Raw genomic sequence first — 7,864 nt, 5'->3', positions numbered from 1 at the left:
TCATGAATGGAGAATGATCACATCGAGAATAATGTCACCCAAAATCCGATGAAAAAAATCTCTTGCCTAGATTGTTTTTGAGTAAACAGACTTCTCAGTTTCACAAGCAAACCCCATAATTTTCACAGGAGTCAAACGGGTGTACTGTTAACTAACAAAATTTAATGGTCAATACCTTTAGCCGGCGGTTTAACGGGTACCGTTCAGCAGCCATGTTTATTTTTGCGCATTTCTCACATCAATCGTGATTTAAATTTATATATTCCCAGGTTGCATTTTTAGATCACATCAATTGGGAAATTAATTTGTGTCTCACAATAATAATGATACCATGAATGGATGTCATCCTAACATTGTCCATGTACACCAGCAGTTACTCGTACAATGAACTGAAAGGCCAAGGGTGTAAGTAGGCAGTCAGGTCGTCCTAGTGCTATTTTGATACATGTACACAAATCAACTGCAGATCAATGTGATCCAATCCATGTCAGGTATGTCAAAAACCCATGCCAAAAGTTCCGTGATCTTGCGCACACCTGGCAGCGATGTTCGCAGAGAAAAGGTACTCTCAAAATCCAGAAAATACTAGCAGCCATAGCTGGAGTGCATGGCACAGCTGATGTGCTGCTGGCCAGCTAGCTGCTTCTTCTACCCAGCTGTTGAACCCATGAGACGAATCATCGCAAAACCAGTAATCATGTATCAACCACTTTCTCACCCAAACATGTAGTTCAAAATCCTATTTTCTTGCAGCACTTTGATTTGTGCGGCTGATTCTAGTGTAAGGACATTGACCAACACATGTACAATGTCACTCACCAGTACAAGGCTGGTTGTCCAGATATGACCATGTTCCATTAGGCTGGCAGTATATTGCTTGGGGAGTTGTAGTACTTGCTCTGTATCCAGTATTGCAGGTTACATTCAGGACAGTCAAATATGTAGTGGATAGAGGGATTGAGAGCGTACCAGCTGTGACATTACTTGGAGGTGGTCCACAGTCAACTTCTACATAATCAAACATAATTTTGACAGGCACTTAGGATCACATAGATATTCAAAGTGACAAAATACAATGCAGGACGAGCACTGACTATACTAATTAAGCTGCGCACTCAGTGCAAACACCATAACGAAAAAAAGTTCACGTCGCATCATGTATATTCCATGTATGTATGATAAAACGTTCAAAGCCAGTGTTCCTCGAAGATGCTCAACAAAGTTTTACCACTGGTATTTGCATTGAGTGCACAAGTCAATCATTGCATAAAGATCATGCGTTTCTCCGGGGATACATTAAATATAATTAAATGTGTGGGAGGCAGGGTATCACCTTCATGTAGCAAAGGTATAGATCAGTAAAGTATAGCAAAAGCGAGTAGAGCAAGGAAATAATACTAATGCACAAGTAGCTGTGTGCCTACCTTGACAGTGAGATTCATTACCAGTATATCCAGTGTCACATGTGCATACATAACTTCCCAGTGTGTTGACACAACTTGCGTTCTGAGTACAGATCTTGCCAGTCGTTTTACACTCATCTATATCTACAGAAAAGGATAACATCAAGAATAACGTCATCCAAAATTTGGCAAATCATTTTTTATTAAGACGATTGTTTTCTTTGGAAACAGACTTATCCTTACAAACACAGATACGATTTAGACATTCAAAGTTTTTTCCAGCACTGAAGTTCAAGCCTCGCGGAATGGATCTTTTAAATAAGTCCCTCTGAATCGATCTTCCTCTGTGCACCAACACAAATTTTCACAAGGACAACATTTCCCGTCCGCTCACACTACAACGATGCATGGCAATTGTTCATCAGCCACCCTCCCACTCAAATGTGAAGTTAGGAATGGCATTCAATTTTGAGGAAACTGTAGTGCTGGCTCCATAGCCAACATTACAGGTTTCATTCATGTCAAATATGTGGTGGATAGAAGGAGCTGGGAGTTTACCAACGGCTACATTGCTTGGAGGTGACCCACAGTCAATTTCTACAAATTCACACACAATTGCAAAGAGCTCGGCTTCCAGCCGAGTCTCACGCGAACCGTGAAATTTTTTTTATGCAAAGAGCGAAATACTTCTTGTGAAGCACTTGAACCTAATTCATGCAAGGCAAGCACCCTTGTATCAAGAATTGATATGGCGGGATGAGGTTAACTAGTGTCGCAAATGTCAAATATATGAACAAGGGAGACTTTGCCTCTATAGGCCACTAAGACAAAGATAAGGTGCTTTTTCAAGTGCCATTCTTACCTTGACAATATGATCCATTTCCTGTGTAGCCAATGTCACAGGTGCAAGTATAGCTACCCGGGGTATTTGTACACTGCGCTACCTCAGGACATGTATCATTAGCGGCAGTACATTCATCAATATCTGACCGGTGTAGGAAGGAGGTAGCACAGCATTGATCAAGCGCATGACATTGTCTAAGATTTGTAGATCCGACAAACTATTGTTGCAGCACTTGAGAATTTGTTAAAAGTGGCTCATGCCGAAATAGTTGCAATGCTAGGGAATGAGAAAATAAATAATGATTATTAGGATATGTATTTGGGCCTTTTGGAGGGATTATGGCCCTTCGAAGTAGCCTGAACAAGACATTCTCTAAGGAAGAGACAGGTCTGCATTGATGACAATAAAATGTTTCCAGCATTCGTCTGTGGCTTCATGAAATCATGTCAGTAATCCTCATAGTATCAGAACATGTCAGGGAAGATTTATCAGCAAAGATATACCGGTTGAAAGTACAGGCTTCTGTGTGTGAAGACGAAACTGGTAATCCGAACTCCGATTCCATATGGTGCTAAAGTGTTTTGCAACTTAAATTTTGCAAAATTGGCCCGAAAAGGATTGAGTTTTTCTTGTTTGTCATCGCACTACGTAAGTATCATAACGTGATATCAAAATGATCTTAGGTCATTGGATTCGTTTGCCCTATGTTTACAGAAATATACGAAGAAATGAAAGTCTCTCGATGTCGATTCCAATGGATTTGCTTCAACAGTGTGATATTAAGGTGGCCCTGCCAGAAAAGGACTTGAAATTCAATTAATAGTATATCATAGTTTAGTAGAAGCCTGACTCGTAGAAACAAATGAAAAGCAACTTCCTGTGTGTAGCAGAAGTTTTTCTCTTAATTCGTGCCATAAATACAGACACAGAGGCAGACAAGGAGGCACAGAGAGAAGATTTGTTCCTTTTCTCTCCTTTCAAGTATGCGGAGCAACCACAAATTTACTCACCAAGACAGGCCTGGTGGTCCAAATCTGACCATGTTCCATTAGGCTGGCACTCTATTGTCTGGGAAACTGTAGTACTTGCTCGATACCCAATATCACAGGTTACATTCAGCACCGTCAAATATGTAGTGGATAGAGGGACTGAGAGTTCACCAGCAGTTACATTGCTTGGAGGCGGCCCACAGTCAACTTCTACATAAATAAATACAATGATGCAATGATGACATGTGTCGGGTCAAAAACAATATTTCACCGTTCGCGTGAGAGGTTAGGGTTAGGGTTAGGGTTAGGGTTAGGGTGCCAAATGCCCAGTTTTCCGTATCCGCAGGAACGCCACCACCCTCTTGAATCAAGGCTCAATAGGGTACTAGAAAATAGGAACCAAATGCAATGCGACAAGTGTACAGGTGTGCACAATTTAAATTAATTATGTTCATAGCTCTTCCCAACACTGTTATCTCCTTGCCGCTTCTTCACAATTATACATGACATGTAGTTATTGCTTCTGGTATTGTAGGGAGTGTGCAAGTGCATCATTCAGTTGAATAAGATGACTAGTACTCGCATCACTGGGGAAACATTAAAAAATTGAAGTGAGAGGTAAATACACGCGTGTCCACAACATGCTCTCTAGGCTGCGCAGTTCTGGCGCAGAGCTCTCCTTCTCACCACCACCACCACCAGTACCGCTGTGGTGGTGCCTTCAACTTCATTCTAAAGGTGAAAGACTCAGGGTATCCTTTATGTTACAATAAAGTTAAATGTGTTACCCCCTGTGTCCCTACCTTGACAGTAAGATCCATTACCAGTATATCCCGTATCACATGTACATAGATAACTTCCCAGTGTGTTGACACAACTTGCGTTCTGAGTACAGATCTTGTCAGTTGTATTACATTCATCACTGTCTAAAGTCATAAAGTGAAAAGGATAACATCGAGAATACCATCATTCAAAATCTACCGAAAATAGTTTTGTTGGACAGACTGTTTGTTGAGAAAGCAGACTTTCCAGTTTAGTAAACAAACACCATGATTTTCAGAGAGACTAAAATCCACACTCAAACACACTGAAACCGTCTGTCAGATTTTTCTATCAATCACGCTGTCACCGGAACATGTAGTCCGAAATCCTATTTTCTTGCAGCACTTCGATTCGTGAGGCTGATTCTAGTTCAACTTTGAGTGGAGAGACATTAGCCAACACATATACACTATCACTCACCAGTGCACGGCTGGTTGTCCAGATATGACCATGTTCCATTAAGCTGGCACTCTATTGTCTGGGAAACTGTAGTGCTTGCTCTGTATCCAATATTACAGGTTACATTCAGGACGGTCAAATATGTAGTGGATAGAGGGACTGAGAGTTCACCCGCAGTTACATTGTTTGGAGGTAGACCACAGTCGACGTCTACACAATCAAACAAAATAATGAAAAGTATGAATTAAGCAGACACCACCAAGCAACTTGACTAGTCGGTAGAGGTGTAAATTCATTCATGTTCTTGTTTGTAGCCATTCATACTCTACACATCTTATAAAACTATGTTTTCTCCACATAGATATTTTAGACAGAATGCCTGAGAAAACAGAAAAGCTGGGCTGGGCCATCTCTCCTACTTCACTAAAATTTTGCAATTAGGTTCCCTTGGGGTCTACAACCAATCGGAAGGGCTTGTTGCATAACCTACGGACACCTTGGAACTGGGGACCACCGAGGCGGAGCAGAGTTTTTCTTATAACTGGTCTATATTTCTCATTATATACGAGGTTCCTCGCTATAATATATTAATATCTCTCCATATCCAATGTGTGTGGCCTGCTAATGGCTTGTTTCTCGCCGACAGCTGCAGTTTATCTGCTTTCGTCTATTCCTCTGACTGTACTTCTCAACACGGAGATCAAGATCTGCAGTGTCCTCTTCTGTTATTCAACTTGCTGTGGGAAAGACCACCGTCCACTGGTGAAAACCATGTGCAATTTTCCGAGTAATGGATCTGCTCCGCATCGGAGCTGTCAAAGTAAGCTAGAGGATGCAATCATGGATGCTCAGACGAATGGATTGGGGCAGTACAACCCGTAAATGATTGTGCAAGGTCATGTGCACAATATACTAATAGTCGTCAGGCGAAATTACTGGTCAGTCGGCGTCACGCATTTTTTCTCAAAAAATTGCGTTTCACCTGCTGGGAGAGTATACGTGTACTCAAGTCTCATCCTGAGCACGTTTTTTTTCTTCTTTTTTTTCCCGCTCCAGTATAGCTGTCATTTACATTGCAAAGTCATCCTCGATTGTTGTGTTCGTTGTTCGAATGAAGTGGACATTCAATCATGAAGGCAGAGGACATAGGAGCCTGATTGGAGTTTCTCATGGCATAGGACGGCCACACAGAGACACTTTGTGATTTTCTGAATATAAAATACCATACGCACGATGCTGCGATCAATTTGTGCAAAATCAAATTGTTTGTGATCTACCACATCGAGCAGAACGCGATCCAAACACAAGCTTACCGATGGTTTGGCTGCCGACGTGACTGGACAAATGATCCCTGGCTTCACCAGACGCCAGAATTCGGACACCATGTCCTTTGCCGCGACGTCCATCTCCAATAAGAATTCAATCTTCGTTGTGAAAAGGTTTGAAATACTCAATATTCAACCGAGATTTGCGGTGTCACCCTTTCTCAGATCGAATCGTTTTTTGTTGTAGCAGTTGCAGGGCAAATCCCCGCCACTACTTCAACAGGGGATGGCTCCAAAGCATTCCTGGAACAAGCCATATCGAGGTTGCAAGCCACCCCTTTCAGCAAGAAATTCGAAATTTCAATGGTGGAAGATATACTATGAAGAGAATTTCAAAAAGTATGTTTCGCGGAGCGATCGCTCAACCTACGTCATTCAAACTTTGCAGGATGGTTCACACGTACATGCTAGGCATGGAACCACTGGGGATGATGCCACAGCTGACACACAGAGTCACAGTAACAGCAGATTCGTGTGCACAGATACTAAATGTGTGGACATCGTAATCTTCTTCCCGCTGATCTCAAATGTACTATGACGTGCTATTTTGCCTGATGATTACATGTAGTATGGGGATTTATGGCCATCAAATTATACCTAGGGTTCCCTGTAAAAAGGCGCTGACGCCTGTTGGGAATTCCCTAGTAAAAGAAGAATAAATAATAATAATAATAATAATGGTGACTCTGGTTTTCCTCAGTGGTGTATAAACCTCTTTTATAGGCCCTGGGCCCACATACACTCTTTTCGCAGGTGCCGCCGAAACCTCACTTACGCCTCCGCCGTTTCCTTGGCAACGGCGGAGATGGCTTCAGTGTGCTACTTCGCGCACTGAGTTTCTGGTGTTGTTTTGCTGCCATTTGGTGTGTTTTTATATTGTCCTTCTTTGCCAATTTACTTGGTGTGCGCTGAAATCCGCTTGCATCAGCAGCTGGAACGATGTATTTATCTATCTTTCATCGGTCCAAGAGCGAAGGACTGTTAGGTCCTCGTCGAAGAAGTCATCCGAGGATGGAAGGAACTCACTGCGCAAGAGAAAATGCACCTGACAAAGTTTTGGCGGAAGCCGACGGCATTGTCAGCCCACGTGTGTTTCCATACGTTTCCTGTCGCGTAGTTAAAAAAAATCCAATAGGACACGTGACGATCTCTTCAGCTACTGAGAACATCACACCTTGGCTGCGTGAGGGCCACGGGGTATCCCGGTGGGCTAATGCTTCCTTCGCGCCAAGCATGGGCTTGCATGCATGCCGAATGCGTCAACTTGGAAGCATTGAAGAATGGGGCTGCCGGTAAAGAGTTCAGGTTATGTGTATCTCCAGAGATACATTAAAAAAAGTCAAATGTGTGAGAGGCAGGGCATCACCTTCATGTAGCAAGGAAGTAAAGCAAGAACGTAGACCGTTGCACAACTAGCTGTGTACCTACCTTGACAGTAGGATCCATTACCAGTATATCCCATGTTGCATGTACATGCATAACTTCCTAGTTCGTTGACACAACTTGCGTTCTGAGTACATATCTTGTCGGTTGTGTTACATTCATCAATATCTAAAGTAATAAAGTGAAAAGGATAACATCAAGTGACAGTAATAGTAACATCATCCAAAATTTGAGAAAAAGGTTTTATGGAAAGATTTTATCTCTCTTTAATTCCTGTCGCCCACATCCGCACAGAGTCCTTGGCTACGCAAACTATCTGTGCACTCATACTTCAAACACACAAGGCAAGGTAGGTAGGTCGAAAAATGTTCCTTTTTTGTATAATGTTGAATTTCCCAACTGATGATCGTCACAAGAAAACGTTCTTCAACTCGGATGGTGAGCCCGATAAATCATGGTGAAGAGGGGAGAAGGACAAAATGTTACGATTTTATGACTAACTGCCCACCAACGTAACCAGATCTTATACAGTCAGCGAATGCGAGGAAATCACCAGGTCGCCGAATGTCTCACTACTCCTTGTCAGTTGTGTGCCATTTTGTCGCACTCGCTGACTGTATAAGATCTGGTAACGTTGGAAAAAGTTATTGGAAACTGCTTGACCTACCTACCTTGCTTTGTGCGTTTGAAGTATGATTG

The 7,864-nt window shown here is 42.3% G+C and overlaps 1 long non-coding RNA gene across 1 annotated transcript; it reads right to left on the bottom strand.

The window, feature by feature from the left end:
* Positions 1 to 954: 954 nt before the first annotated feature.
* Positions 955 to 2,330, bottom strand: LOC135827749 (uncharacterized). Its single transcript, XR_010555544.1, has 3 exons — positions 2,266 to 2,330; positions 1,425 to 1,547; positions 955 to 1,008 (listed from the first exon to the last, which is right to left on the bottom strand). It is a non-coding gene; the product is annotated as an uncharacterized LOC135827749 (long non-coding RNA).
* Positions 2,331 to 7,864: the final 5,534 nt, after the last annotated feature.

This window comes from Sycon ciliatum, chromosome 11 (genome assembly GCF_964019385.1).
Source record: "Sycon ciliatum chromosome 11, ocSycCili1.1, whole genome shotgun sequence".
In the NCBI taxonomy this organism is placed as follows: domain Eukaryota; kingdom Metazoa; phylum Porifera; class Calcarea; order Leucosolenida; family Sycettidae; genus Sycon; species Sycon ciliatum.
Note: the sequence above shows the minus strand (reverse complement) of the source record. Positions and strands in the feature narration are given on the sequence as shown.